Here is a 16,678-nt window from a genome sequence, read left to right as displayed (position 1 = left end):
ATAATCCTACGTCTACCTTGAGGTTATATCACAAATATAACCCACCTTTAGTTTTTTAACTCTTTGCGGCCACTTGTCTGCTCTCAGCTACCATACCTTTTTTACCGTACCAGTAGTTTGTCTGCTCTCAGCCACCACAGCAAGCATTCATACTAATCTTATACAGCCATGTATCAATTTAGACTTTTTTTAACGACTTTTAATGTATGGTGAACCTGTTCACGAGTTAATATGGTGCTTCTATGAATAATGGATGAAAGCAATTCCAAATCAAATCGACAAATGACAAAACATGAGTATTTTTGATTCGAATCAAAGTTTGTATTCCGTTTGGGTTAGAGGAAATATGAGTAATCTGATAGAAATATGAGATTGGTAGAAGTGCTAGGAATTTTATAGTAAAAGGTAATTTTAAAGGGTAGATTAGAAAATCAATCAATGAACAGTTCTGCGATTGGACCTATGAACGTGCGCTTAGTAAGAAAAACGTGAATGTGATAACGAAAAATAAAATTTGGGAGGGACGAAGCATAATGCATAATGGTTTTTAACCCTTTCACGTACAACATCGAGTCTCACTCGATATGGAACGATTGTGCCACGACGTACAATATCGAGTCTCTCTCGTGGCGCGCTTGCATATCACAAGGCACTAAGACGCTCAGCAGAGTAGTGAAGTTACTCGATGCGTGGCCCTTCGAAGCGTTTGCATTTAGTCCAAAATAGTTTTACCATCTTGGACTCATTCCTTAAATTTTCTACATAACATCTATTTTATATGAACAAATTTTAGAAAAAATAAAGAATATGTATTTTAGATATTGCAAATTAATGTTTTTTTTAACATAGAGTTCTGCGTCTCACACGAAAGGTGCCAAATCAGAGACACGTCACGTTTTTATGAAACAAAGTTAATGTTAACCCTCCTGTACTCGCGTGCAAACACATAACACGTATACTCGCGCACGGTGTCACAGACCGAAAATTGAACTTCTCTGTAATGTTGCCATTGTGTATTTTTCAGACTTTATTGGTATTTATTTGAAGAAGAGGGTATGATTGAATGAAAAAAACTCAAAAAAATATGTTTTCTTCGTCTTCAATATGTTTTAATAGTCATCTAATTCAGCCTCCTCAAAATAGAGTATTTTTTGATACTCCAACACAAATAACGAAATTCGAATTTTTCACTGTTATTAATTAAAAGTAAGCAACTGAATATAATTCATTGAAGTATAAAGAGCTATAAAATAACATAAAAACGAATTAATAGATTGTGGTTTCATTGGAGTAAGAATCAGAACATAGCATAACTGCATGCTGGAAACAAACATATTTTTTTACATTTCATGCAGTTGTTGCGTGTTTTTCTGGTCTTTTATCGAAGAGAAGAATGTATAACGACCTTCTAGATAATTACCAGATGATAAAGGTTCTGGAATTGTTGTCCCTCTAACCTCGAGTATACCGCGAGTAATGTGTCGAAACCTACTAAACATAGATTTAAGTTGAAATTCTGTATAAACAAATCATGAATTAGTGGCTCCGCAAAGCTCATGCGATTGAGCCTTACAAATAAATGAATTGGAAAAAAAAGGTTCTGGAATATAAAGTTTGCATATTTCTAATTACTTGTCTCTGTTTTCTTAGTAAACTAAGAATTAATGCCTTTTTTAGATGGGGCATAAAAAGATGATATAAAAGGATTTCTAGGATCTTCCTTTTCTTTTTCTTGTTTTCTTGTCGATAAGATACGACCGCATTGTTGACGTAGAACTACGCTGTTATTTTATATAAGTCGCTTATTTTTACCTTCGGATATTATTAATGCTGTAAAATTTTAGAAACAACTGCTTAGTAGAATAATCTCTGAAATGGTTTTCCATTGTAGAATTAGTTGACGATAATTGATTGATGATTCATTCTTGCTCTCGCAAAACAATACACTAGCTGATCGTATGTCGCATTTTATTTCATGTGAATGCATTGAAAATTTACCTCGGACGCTATTCCGGTGGCCTTTTTCGCAATTGACATAGACTGGGCTACAGTCGATTATGTACATGTTGCACCATCACCACTATTCCACATCTCATAACTACATCAATATACTTTTGGCACCGCGAGGAAACAACAACAATGACAACAGATGCAAGTATCAAATATCATGCTACATGTTATTTAGTATTCCATCAGTGGAATTCGCTGATGAGTTTGTCAAGAGCGACCGCCTTCACCACCAGCGGGGGGAGCTTGATTTTGGTTGCTGCCTGGGTAACGGCGTTTACATTTTCGACCGACGCGTCGAAATCGCCTACTTCGCTGTTGTTGGATGCGGTGTCACACTCGCGAAGGCTCGGTTCAGTGCGAGCGCTTTTCTTTGCACCAACATCGCGTGCATCATTAGATGACGCTTGTTTCGAAATTTTATTGCCCCTGACAATGCGTTCGTTTTTTGCAGGGCTCCAGCCTGCCTTCCTCTTCTTCTTGCTCATCACACACTACGTGAAGCGTCCAATTTATGACGCGGAAAGAAAAACACACGATACGAATAACGCGAAAAACGAACAGAAAAACCAAACGACGATATCCGAGTTGGATTACCACTGGTGGGGTCCAATTTTAGATCGAAGCGCAGCGAAAGCAAAGTGAACTGGATTGCTCAACAGTACGATGCCGAATGAAAGTTTTCCTCAGCGAGATCCACTGTTTATACTGTAGGCAAGTATTCCCCTTCATTCTTCTACTTTTCCTTTGTTCACGGACACTTTAAGTCCTACGATTTCCCCTCCGTTGGTCGGCGATAAGTTGCTCGTTATTGACAGCTCCGTCCGGGAAAGCACACAAATGGACAGAACAAATGTATGGAAAAATGGAAACGCTTAAAGTTTTCATGAATTTTAACTATTTAAAAACCAGGGGATTCTAATGTATAGCATATTAAACAAATCTTACGGAATTTCCGATTCGATTAGTATGTAAATCGCCAAAATCCGTTCGCGGCAAAATTAGTTATTAACGTTAACTTTATTTCATAAAAACGTGACCTGTTTTCTGATTTGACACCCTTAATGATAACGTAGTTCTACGTCAAAAAATTTCCCCGAAACTGTAACTGTTAAAAATTACCATAAGCTACCGATTAGTTTATAGTTTACTGTTTATAATTCTTCCACAAGCGAAATTCTTTCACAAGTGTGTATATGTATGACCTTTATATTTAGCGAATAACTATACGAAAGTCAAACATTTATATTTTGCTATTGAACTTATGAATCTAACGATATTAACGAATAGTTAATATATGGATCCATTCAATCCGGTTACAAAAGGGACTGAAATCAAATAAAAATAGTCCGGTAATGATCTTATGCATTATATTCAATAAATATTCCACGCCACTAACATTAATTTATACATTTCATTCAACAATATTCTAGAATATGGAAAAAGGCACTTGTCCAAAAAAGTTACTCCTATACTCGCGTGGCACACGTCCCCTTTGTACCAGCATATGCGATACGCTAAACGATAACGAACGACGAATAACGAAGCTAGAGAGAATCACAAAGTCGTAGTGTTGATATTTTCTGAGAAATGAACGAATTATTGAATTCTCGGTCTGACAGACCAATGCGCGAGTATAGGAGTGTTAATAACTATTTTTGCTGTGAGAAATGAAACTATAGAAATAGCTATAGAAATGAAACATAAATTTCTGCATAACTCGAAAACTAATCAAGCACAATTTGGAATGTGATGGTTCTTGGGTATGAGAAATGTTTCTATGATGGTATGACACCCTTCCTCCCTCTGAAATGGAGAGGGGGTCCCTTAAAAATAATACACATATTTCTACCAAATATATCCCAACCAAACATGACAATTGAAAAATTTGTTTTAATGTGATAAAACGCACTTCTATGTCTACTTCTATCTATATCAATAAAAATGGACCACCGAATGTGTTGATTAGAGCAAAACTCGAGAAAGGAATTGTCCAATTTAGAACTATCTTTATTCTGTCATATTTTCTGTATCAAACATTTATTCCATGTAACGGAGAAACATGTTATTTGCAAGTGGCTGAAAAATCTTGAACGAGGATAGTGTCTGAAAATAATCTGAATTATAATGGCGAGTTTTGGTAGAAGTGCTAGGAATTTTATAGTAAAAGGTAATTTTAAAGGGTAGATTAGAAAATCAATCAATGGACAGTTCTGCGATTGGACCTATGAACGTGCGCTTAGTAAAAAAAACGTGAATGTGATAACGAAAAATAAAATTTGAGCGGGACGAAGTTTGCCGGGTCAGCTAGTTGTTATATAAAAAGCACATTGTTTAATAAATGGATTTTTAAAATTCACAAGAAAAGAACAGATTTTATTTAGCTTTCATAATTCATTTCATGTATCCAATATACGACGTAGGAATAAACGCTGCAACGCTGCGCATAAGATTTACCGAAGAAATCGTACATCAACGAACAAAGCGTCGTTCCAATTCGCCAGCCGTCAATATAGAAGCCTGAACCGTCAACTCTATCGTAAACATGTGGTCTTTATGGAACGAAATTTGAAACGCAGTCCAAAAAGCTTCTGGAATTTTGTGAAATCTAAGCGCAAAGAGTCTACACTACCTTCGGCAATGTATTTGGATGAACGACTGGCTTGCAGCTCTTCGGATAAATGTGAGCTTTTTGCTTCCTACTTCAGTTCGATGTTCAACCCCACCTCTGACAGTGTTGAAGCTGCTCTGGAACTAACTCCTGCTGGGAGCGCTGACGCTGATACACCTGAAGTATCATCAGAAGGGATACGAAAAGCGGTCGAGAAATTAAAAATTTCCTATCAGCCTGGACCTGATGGAATTGCAGCGTGTGTTCTGAAAAAATGCTTCGAACATCTGGAGCAGCCACTCACACATTTGTACAACTTGCCTCTGAGAACTGCAACCTTCCCGACTCGATGGAAATCATCGTTCATGTTTCCGGTGCATAAATAAGGAAGCAAAAACGATGTCCGGTGTTATCGGGGCATCACATCGCTGAGTGCTTGCTCAAAGCTATTTGAAATAATTATGTCGGAACACATGTTTCGTCAGGTGAGACACTACATTTCCCCGAACCAACATGGATTTTTTCCTGGCAGAAGTGTCACTACAAATTTGTGTGAATTCACATCCTTCTGTCTTAGCAAAATTGAAGAGCGCCGACAGATTGACGCCATTTACACCGACCTCAAAGCAGCATTCGACAAGGTTGACCATAGTCCAAATTCTGGCCAAATTAGCAAAACTTGGTTTCTCTGTAAGGCTCGTTAAATGGCTTCGCTCATATTTCCTCGCTAGAAAACTAGCAGTCAAAATTGGCTCTTGCACCTCAACCTGGTTTGAAAGCAGCTCCGGAGTTCCTCAAGGTAGCAATTTGGGACCGCTGCTATTCTCACTGTTCATCAACGATGCCATCGTGTATCTTGGAGCCGACTGTTGCCTGGTATATGCTGATGATCTAAAGCTGTACATTGACGTCAACAGCATTGAAGATTGTCGTAAACTCCAAAAACTTCTTGATAAATTCGCTGCATGGTGTCGCGTAAACAGGATGCAACTAAGCATACCAAAATGCTCTGTCATAAGCTTCCATCGCAAGATGAACCTCTTGTCGTTCAAATACACTGTCGGGGACGAAGTGTTAAGTCGAGTTCAAACGATTCGAGATCTCGGTGTCTTCCTTGATCCAGCTCTGTCATTTCGGAACCACTACGAAAACATCATAGACAAGGCTCGTCGTCAATTGGGATTTGTGAGCAAATTGAGCAGAGAATTCCGAGATCCTTACACGCTGAGATCCTTGTATTCGTGCTTGGTTCGGCCGTTTCTAGAAACCGCTTCATTAATATGGGACCCTTATCGTAGCACTATGGCTGCTCGCATCGAATCAATTCAGGGAAGGTTCGTCAGATTCGCTCTACGTCTCCTGCCATGGAATGATCCGCTGAATTTGCCACCGTACGAACATCGATGTCAGTTGATAGGGTTGGAAACGCTGGAGCAAAGGCGGAAACGGGCTAAGGCAATATTCATCGCTCGACTTCTTGTCGCCGAAATTGATGCTCCAAACGTACTTGCGCAAATCGCCATCAATGTTCCTGGTTATACTCTCCGTCGCTCTGACTTCCTTCGCCTGCCGTTCAGACGTCGAGACTACTCCCTCCACGAACCAATATGTTCAATGATGGAATGCTTCAACGATGTTGCCCATTTGTTTGATTTTAATATCACGATTAACGAATTTAAGAGTAGAATTAAGCGTTTCGTGTTCAGCTAGTTTCACTACACATTTGTTCATTAAGACATACTTCGGATGAAATATAATATTAATAAATAAATAAATGCTTTCAAAAACAGTAGCATGAAAGCATGAAAAATTAGCGTACCTACTTCTAGTTGACAGAGCCTAAAAAATATTACCCAAAACACGATAAATTTCGATACAACAAACAAGAGAACTTGAACGTTTCACTAAGTTTAAGTTTTGGAGCCGGTGAAGAGAAAAATAAATTCAAAGGCCACATGATCGTATTACTGCCATAGGTTAAGAAATTATTTTATAGGTATCAATGTTAAAACTATTTCTTAAAAATGTGATATGTTTCTCATTTGGCATTTTAAACCCACCTGTACTCGCGCACGCACGTTATTGTTTTGTTTTAAAGAAATGGATATAATTGAATGAAAAAACCCAAAAAAAAATTTTTCTTCGACTTCATTCAGTATTACAGGGAAACTTCGATATAACGTACCCTCGTTATAACGTACATTTTACCTCGATATAACGTACACATTTCCAAAGTGTAAAGGAAGAAAATTTTCAATATTTTTTTTCTGATAGAACAATGAATTATCTGTATTGTGATGCTAAAACTAGTTTTGTACCTTCAATCAATCCCGAAATACAGCTGGTTTTGTAATTCCGGATTTTAAACGAATCAAGCTTTAATCAACATTACGAAGGGAAACATCATGAGAAAGGCTGGTTTCGTCTTGTGATTGAAGTTATTCATTAACTTTACTAAAACAGCAACTTAATAATGTATTATAGACTACGTTTGTGAGTACTTTATTATGCTTCGATATAACGTACAATTCGATACAACGTACAATTTTTAAAGTGAAATGTACGTTATATCGAAGTTTACCTGTAATTGTAATTTAATTCAGCCTCCTCAAAACATAATCGATTTTTAAGCCTGTGAGACCTTATTCGCGGGTAAAGGAGGCTTTAAGATAAACGTAGTCGAAACGAACACTCTGTCCAAACATAACATGAACAATTTTGTATTAACCAAGAAGTAGCAGAACATTCGAGAACAGTCGCCACACTTTGTTTGCAGTCCCCTTCTGAAACCCGCAACGTCTTCTTTGGAGATCAATGATATGTTACAGGCTATATAGTCAATCGAGTTGAAAAAAGGAACTTTCTAGAATCCAATACAGTTGGATGCATGCCTCACGTACGCACCGCGGCTTGTGCGCCGACATCGCGAAGACACTTAAAACTTGCTAGCTTCACAACGACCTTGAGAAGCGAAATCTCCATGTTCGCAAAAATATCCATCGATGTGTAAACACACACATATAGTGCACGCAACTCAGGAACAACGCCCATTCTCCGTAAATTGCATAGTTTTGACTAAATTTTGTTAATTCAAATTACTGATTTCCATTGCATTGCACATCAAAAAGGAAAGCTGGCATCAATTTGCACAATGTAGCATGTACGATATTTCACGTTGCTAAAAATAGCCAGGCATTTCGGCGAGACCGCAAATTTCTCATTGCAAATTTGCAATTTCGCAAACAGAGCCTATTACACAACGAAATGGAAAAAAAATAACCCTAAGTGACAAACAAAACGTTGCACTCACTATAGTAGTTGACATCATAAAAAGATATTTTATAATGTTGCGGAATGTAATGAATATAATTTTGCCATGTTTGCTGATTGAAATCCATCTTCCGATATGAATGGAAAGGCCTTCAAGCCAAAGCAGACATACACTTGTACGAGCCGAGTGTTTTTCCACTAACAAGTTCTAGCGCTAGATACACTTACCTCGTCATTGTTTTATATCGTCACCTTCGGTTACGCTTCAAAGATATTCCTAACACACCCACTAGACACGTTAGATAAGCATTAAATTGCACAGCTTCCGGCAATCATATCATCAATCAAAACAACACACAGTAGATCCACTTTTATTATCGCGAAAAATGTCTTCGTCTGCTTGTTCTTCCTGCTGACCCGTGAGATTTCTTCTGTCACAACTACCACGTCGTTTTATCGACGGCTCATGTGCGCGTGTGGGAAAGAGTTGCGGTCCCGTATTTACATTCAGCGTGCATGCCAGAGAGCACGCATTTCTATGCTTTTCCATTCGATATCAATGCGAGAGAGAATGAATAAAAAAACACCCGCTACTGAACATTGCTTATATTGAAGACGTATGATCGTGGCTCTGGCAGCCCTATCCCAACCAATACAAATTGAGCGTAGGCAGCATAAAACAGGGCTCGCGCTCTGGGGGCTCACGTATTGTTTACTGTTTGGAGTCATACATGTTCATATTTGATTACGTTGGATAGTTTCCTTCTGGAATCTTTCTTGGCGATTTGCGATTAAAATCACCGCTGCAGAATCATTCATTTTCATTTTCAGGTTATGATTTCGACCTCGACAGTTTGACAATATATCCATTTAGGAATGCAAATGAATTCCTTTCAGATTTGTAGGCCCAAAGATTGTTTGAAATTGTTGAAATTTGAATGAAAATTTTCACTCCATGTTATTTGATTACTTGAAACTTGTAGTACTCAGCCTTACCTATCCATTTTAATATAAATATCCTGATATTTCTAAACTAAACTAAACTAAAGTGTGTTATTGTAATATAAAATCGTCATCAGACACAATTTTCGTTTAGGATTTTTTCAACAATCCGTGTTGATGGCATTGAGCTTCGTTTACTAGTTTAGGGGAGCGCCAGAGAATAACTGATTTTCAGGTGGAATGGACACGTTTTCAAAATTAATAATGAATGAAAATGAACTTTTCCGTATCAAATTAGTATTCTATTAAAATGAAAAACACTTTTTTTTTCGCAGGGGGTGAAAAAATCTCATACGAAAATTGTTTTTGAAAACAACATTTTATTACACTAGACAAAAAATTAAAGGAACAGAATGCGAAGTCGGAAATTTTAAGTGATTTTTGACATGCCTTAACTTCGTGAAAAAGCAACGCATATCGATGGGATGTAAATTATTTTGAAGCTACAACTCTCAAATATTAGAATATTTGACGTATATATTTTTATCTTGGTGTGTGTAGGTGTAATGGGCAACAATATCGGGAAGAAATGAAAAATCTATTTTTCTCTGTTTATTCAAAGATTTTTTGGACTAACACAATTTTTTGCTTACCAACTCAACAGCAAATACAATTAACCAACCATCTTTCATTTGGTTCTTAGAATGTTCTTGTAGGACCTTCCCATACAAAGATATTTCAGTATGAATGAAAAATCACCCCTTCGTCTTTGATGATGAATTATTCAATAACAACCATCGCACTACAAATCGAAAGGCAATGCAATTTTGAAAACTACATTGATTTATGCACAAGGATGATTTGTTACTTTGACGAAAAAAAAAATAATTTTTTTGCACCGATTTCTAAAAAGTGCCAAAAACAGGATTTTTATAGTGATTTACAGAATTCACTGTAATTCTGCAAAAATTGCAGTAAGTTCTAATGTTTGCATGCAAATTTTTATCCTAGTATATTCTCTAAACATCTGTGAACGTTTCATATTGATACGTTTACCCGTTTTTTTCTAGCCAATTTTCAAAGTTTGGAGTAAATTAGAGGAGCTCTTCATCGCAGATCGACCAGAAGTACAAAATCCCACGCGACCTTCAGAACGAACTATTGGTAACTTTCGTTTTCATGCGTTTGTAGGTACGAGAATTGCAAGGAGTGATGATACTCACACGCATACGTACGCATTTCCGCATTACAATCGAGTGATGATGACAGAAGGATGGTGATTAGTCTTTGGATGGTGCTTATCACGATAGAAGATGCCGAAATAGAATGAGATATGATAAAAACTATGTGGCCCTGGACGGATGGCTCCTGTGTTATGTATGGATGAAGTTAGGAAAAAAACTCACCAATGTAATATAAGATAATTTTTTTTTTCCCAAAATATATTTTTTATTAAGGCACATGTGGCGTTAGCCTGACGGGGCCGGGAGTCCAATATTTTGACAATTTTTGTCTTACAACTATGTTAGTAATATGTAACCGATTACTCGCGGTTGGCTCGAGGTTAGTATTACAAGTGTTCTCATAATTGGTATGTTGCAGTCTTCGATGCTCTATACGTGTGCCCGACACGGGCTACTTCCTATTGGGATGCAGCTGACCATTAATCAGCAACGCTCCCTAGTCTGTACTCCATATCTAGCGTGGTGCGTCTTTCTCGACTCGAGGAATCCAGGATAGAATGGTCACTAGCCGGCGCAATCATCAGTTCGTGTAGAGTTGTCATGAGCGGTACAACCTTTGGCTTTTGTTGAATCATCAGTGGACAATATAAGATAATTATCATAGAAATATTATTATTTCTATCATTTTTTCTCACTAGAAAAAAACAAATTACTTTTTTACAGAGAAAACATATTTGAAATGGAAAAGGAAATTTTCTTTTATAATTTTCACTTTATGAGTATTTATTTTTCTCTCTGTTAAAGTGAATTTCAATAAATTTTTGGTGGTTCGTCACTTTACCACGTCACGTTACCACTACGCCAGATCGCCTCCTCACTTTCTGAGTGCTTTTCAACAAATTTTCGCTTCAAACCAAACGGAACACGATGCTGTATGCCTCAATGCGAATTTCAATTGAACTAACAGCACCTAATATAATATGTAGATCATATGAGAAATCACCTTTCCGAATATTCCTTCACTTTTCCAATTTTTCTCGCCGCATGAACTTTCCTTGAATGGAAATGAACATAACAAAACAGACAGCTTAAACTGGATGATCCGTTCTCAAGCGGGAACATACATTCGTTCTTTTTTAGGAAAATTGAAATAAATCGTTAACATTTCAAGTCATTTTCACACAACTGCTACCAAATACAATTTTATACTTAAACATGTGCTAAGTGTTTCACAAAGCATGGTTCCCATTTCGGTGAGAGGAAAAGCTTCCTCTACTTTCATGTATTTTTTTTGCAATGCGAATTTCCCCCAGGCACCTTGGTTTTGAAATCTCTGTTAGGGAACATATTTCAGTGGGAACAAAAACTTCCCCTAGTTTCATGTATTTGCAATGCCGATTTATCTAGGCGCCTTGGTTTTGAAGTCTGTAGTCTCATAAAATATATAATTTTATTCATTTTCACTGTAATGAATTCTTATGGAGTGTTCAAAATGATTTATGCAGAACTCTCTATGAGAAAATAACTGAGCCATAATTGTGAGTACAAGAGGAAACTGGTATCTTCAATTTCGACCAATCAGAACGAGGTATTTACGTTTGAATAAAGGTTGAGATTTTTCAATTGTTCGATAGTTACTTTCATGACATATACTATTTTATTAAATTAGAAAAATTGTTACGAAGTGCCGAAATCGATTGACGTCCTACGACAAAGAGTGCGGGTACAGAAGTATGGTTTACATGAATCAAAAAATTCAATTTCTACTTTTTATACTACAGAGGCTTTAAACTTGAAAATTCATTCGTCTCTAGCATCTGAAATGATGATTTTCCCAGGCTTCTCAGTTTAAAAGAACGTTTTAGGGAAACATATATCGGTTTACCCCCAATGCAAGAATGCCAAATTCGCGGACTTGTTCGCAATTTTACTGATATTTAATTTTTGTTGCAAACTCTATTCTGTTGCAGACTTATATTTTCAGTTGCAGACTGCAGGAATAAGGTGTTTCTCTTCTTTATGGTTTGGTTCAGTTTCCTGCGCTAACAACCTCTTTTTTAGAGGTAACTTTGCGATTCTAACGGTTAAAAAGGTAGCTGGCGATATTTATATTGATGTGTATAAATATCGCCAGCATTTGCGTAGCAGACTTAAAAAAATCATTTGGCATCTCTGGAGGCGATGACGTTTACTCTGGCAAAAGCCAAACGAAAACATATTTCTCAATAATCTTCATTAGCCGATAGTTCTAGATGTTTGCAGGGTGCTCCCTTGGCCGAGTGGTTAGCGTCATAACTAACATGCCGGGTGTTCGGGTTCGATTCCCGTTCTGGTCGGGGGAATTTTTCGTCAAAGAAATTTCCTCCGACTTGCACTGTGATCACGCGTATTCTAGAGCTTGCCACTCAGAATGCATTCAAGGCGTGTTATTTGGCATAGAAATCTCAACTAAGTACTAATAAAAAATGACGCAAGTAATACTACGTTGAGACGGCGAAGTTCCTCTAGGAACGTTAGTGCCATTGAAGAAGAAGAAGAAGAAGAAGAAGATGTTTGCAGCGCAGACTTTTCCAGATCGTGTTTTTGAAAAGCTCAACTTTTACAGTAAAACTTTTGAATATTTTACAAAAAGATCAAAAGGACTCGAAGGTATGTATATTACTTATTCTCAATATCGATTATTTGCAATGTGAAAAACGATATTTTATTACATTTGAAAATGTAAAGTATTGCGTAATTTCGGTTGATTTTATTATACAGTTTTACTATCATTTATCAAATGCCAAACCAACCGGAGATATGGAAACCTTTGCGTTAAGGCTGAGATCTCTCAGCTAATGTCGCTTATCATCAACACGTTCCACCCGAAAAAAGAAATATTCTTGCGTGGATTGATCACCAACTCTGCTCTTGACAAAACTCGTAATAAATCGCTCATCGAACCCTCAAAACTGGACAGCGACAAGGAGCTGTTTGAGTTCGGTCGTTGGTTACAAAAACACCAAGTTCGGTCGTTGGTTACACACGATTATCCCTAAGGTCTCGACGAGGGCATGGTTCAAGGGATTGAATGTAGGTCGTGATTTCATTCGCGTGATATCTCGGCTTATGTCCAATCACTACAACCTAAACGCGCATCTCTATCGCATTGGGCTCGCAGCAAACAATCTTTGTGATTGTGGCGATGGCTACCACGACATCGAGCATGTTGTCTGGTCGTGTATCCGGTTCCATGCTGCTCGCTCTCAGCTCTCTAGAGCACTGAGAGCACAAGGCAGACAATCGGATATCCCCGTCCGGGATATCTTAGGTAGCCGGGATCCTGATCTTCTGCTTCATCTATACCTGTTCCTCAGAAACGCCGATGTCAACGTTTAATGATGTTTCCTTCGTTCTGTCCCCGTTTCCTATCCCTCCTATCCGATCGATAAACTTTTACTTAGTCGCGGCAATACATACACACACTCTTTACAGACACACGGGCCAAAGGTTGTGCAGTCCACTGATCATTCAACAAGAGCCAAAGGTTGTACCGCTCATGACAACTCTACACGAGCTGATGATTGCGCCGCCATTCTATCCTGGATTCCTCGAGTCGAGAAAGACGCACCACGCTAGATATGGGGTACAGACTAGGGGGGCGTTGCTGATTAATGGTCAGCTGCATCCCAATAGGAAGTATCCCGTGTCGGGCACACGTACAGAGCATCGAAGACTGCGACATACCAATTATGAGAACACTTGTAATACTAACCTCGAGTCAACCGCGAGTAATCGGTTACATATTACTAACATAGTCTAAGCAAACATTGTCAAAATATTGAACTCCCGGCCCCGTTAGGCTGACGCCATATGAGCCTTAATAAAATATATATTTTGGATAAAAAAAAAAAAAAAAAAGGAGCTGTTTATCAAGCTCATTTTTAACAAGGAAGCTGTAACTCTGACTAACATCGATACTTGTATCGAAATGACCAAAACCGATCTGGTCAATAACCTTGGTACGATCGCCAAGACCGGAACGAAAACGTTAATGCAAGCTTTGCGAGCCGGAGCCAACATATGGAAGATTGCTAGCAACTATTTCCATTTACAGGATGCTATCTTTAAAGATTATTATAATAAAACTGACTGAAAAAATATTAACGCTTACATCTACCAAATATGTAAGAGTTAATATTTTTTATTTTCATTATTGTTCCTTCGCTTTTTTACTTTTCGGATCATCTTCATGGACAGATATTGCCTTAGGTTGCATTTTAGAGTAGACTGGAACAATCCAATAAATATTTTCTTCTACATCTTCTTTTTCTTCTTCAATGGCACTTTCTTCTACATCCTTAGCATATTTGAGAAGTGCCTCACGAGGATCTTGATCATCTTCCACTCTCTTGTTCTGACCAAGATTCCTAATTACATACGACGTCAAGGTGCCTCCGGAACTGGCGACACGCCCCCTTTGTTTACTAGTAGTGGGCAAATTTAGTCGTTTGGATTGACCAAGAACCAAACGATCCTTCTCCATCTTCTTCCGATGAGAGCGAGACTTCTCCTGACGGAACATCAAAAACGCGTGGGGAGTAATGACTTGGGCGGCTCCGATCACTTCCGCATCTTTTCCGGCGATAGGCTCCTCTCATACTTCGCTTCTCATCGCACAATCCGCAGATAATTCCATTTCCACACCCAACGAAAATCTGGTTCAACTTCGGATGCCAATGAGTTCGAATTACACGTGAATCAGTAAATGGAATAATCGTTCCGAAGCTGGCCTGCGGAAAAAACTTTTGTTTTTGTTTTGATTTCACAGTTGTATGACAGCTGCGATGAAAGTTCGAAAATTACCCCCCCCTTTAGGATTTTAGGCGTACGGGTAGAATGTAAAATATTCGAACTCGTTCGGATTGTGAAATCCAATCAACCCAATCGCCGATCGTGAACCGGAATGAGGATGATATATAAGAGAAGGTGTATTTGCATATGAAGTAAAATTCTGAGCGTAACATGAGCAAATTTATAACACAAGCGAATTGGGGCTCTTTTGTTATCAACAAGTTCTTCCGCATAGTAACTCGATATTGATAATTCCTCAATATCTATTGTTTTCACATACTCACGTTGGAGAGCCTTAAGCCTTCTCTTCGTTGGCCGAGGCATTTTGATTGAATGTAATACTTTTCCGTTCAGTTTTTTTTTTGAAAGCATATAAGCCGTAGCAGTGTTCCGAGCTCTGCAATACAATATTCTTAACCAATGTTCAAGTTGCTAAAACTTACATTATAGACCAATTTAACGTAAAAATAATAATTGTATTGATATCAACACAATTTTATTTAATTGATTTTCATGACATGAAACGCTATGACTCAGGAATAACATTTTATTGAGTGATTTTATATCTATATATATTTTATATTTGTTTCAATGACGTTGTCTGGCATTAGTGTCGAAAAAATAAAGATGTTTTCACCAATTCAAACAAAACCATTGCGGAAAATTTAAAAATGAAAAATTAACTTTCAGAGCACTACCCAGCAAACATTAAATCGTATAATTTTGCACGTGCCAAGTCTTACAAGAAATCCGAATAAATCATAATCGCATATAATATCAATCAAAGTGTGTATCGTGTATATTTGAAATCGCATAAAATGTAAAAACTCGATTTTATATACCATTATCAAATTAAGTCGCATATCGGTATAATAAACATCAATTTTATGATGTACATTGTCGTAAAATATATTTAATCCGCATCATATGCGTATATTATGCTGATGCAGTTTGTGTGTCGTATAAGCGTATAATTTAAATCGATTCAGTACTGTAGTAAATCGTGTTGCATGCTGAAGAAAATCATGAAACAGTAAATCATATTAGATCCTAATAAAGGACATATTACATCATATTGAAATGTCAATGAAATGCTGATGCACTCGAAGGTTTTAACCGCTGTTGAATTAAATTGCAGATAGCCGCGCGAGATAGCTGGTGGATGATAATCCAGACGACCGGAGTTCGAACCCATATCGGAGCAGTTTTCACCAAACATCAATCTGTGCCATTTTAAACATTCAATTCCACTCCCAACACAAGTCAATCAAACAATTATTATTTCTACAAACATAAATACTCATATATAAAAATGGCGATTCGTGAGGCTATAATAAACATTTCACGAAAATATTTTGCGCCATTTGTTTTTTTTTCTATGTCTGTAATAAATCGTATATGAGTATGGCACAAGTCGCTATTATAGCCGGTCAAAGTTGCATATTCATCCAAACAAATTCGGTAAGCATTTGCCATGTATGTATATGGCCTCCACTTTTGCATGCATATGCCAGTTAGGCGCATTATATGCCAACCAAATTTTAGGGCATATGATGTTATATATACGCTTGTTATGCGATTTAATGTTTGCTGGGTACCCAGCAAACATGAAATCGTATAATTTTGCACGTGCCAAGTCTTACAAGAAATCCGAATAAATCATAATCGCATATAATATCAATCAAAGTATGTATCGTGTATATTTGAAATCGCATAAAATGTAAAAACTCGATTTTATATACCATTATCAAATTAAGTAGCAATTCGGTATAATAAACATCAGTTTTATGTTGTACATTGTCGTAAAATATATTTAATCCGCATCATATGC

At 37.4% G+C, this 16,678-nt stretch overlaps 2 protein-coding genes across 3 annotated transcripts in view; one reads left to right on the top strand and one right to left on the bottom strand.

Annotated features, from left to right (window-relative positions):
* Window positions 1-8,371, bottom strand: part of LOC129764161 (protein FAM13A) — a 114,578-nt gene extending 106,207 nt beyond the window's left edge. For both annotated transcript variants that reach the window (XM_055762989.1, XM_055762988.1), the window contains exon 1: window positions 8,117-8,371. The gene's annotated coding sequence lies outside the window, so the exon portion shown is untranslated. The remainder of the gene's footprint in view (window positions 1-8,116) is intronic.
* LOC129764163 (SH3 domain-containing protein Dlish) overlaps window positions 1-16,678 on the top strand; it is an 89,488-nt gene that overhangs the window by 69,270 nt on the left and 3,540 nt on the right. The window lies entirely within an intron of this gene.

Source organism: Toxorhynchites rutilus, chromosome 2 (assembly GCF_029784135.1).
Source record: "Toxorhynchites rutilus septentrionalis strain SRP chromosome 2, ASM2978413v1, whole genome shotgun sequence".
Classification (NCBI taxonomy): Eukaryota; Metazoa; Arthropoda; class Insecta; order Diptera; family Culicidae; genus Toxorhynchites; species Toxorhynchites rutilus.
The sequence above is the reverse complement of the archived record's forward strand: the minus strand, read 5'-3'. Positions and strand labels throughout refer to the sequence as shown.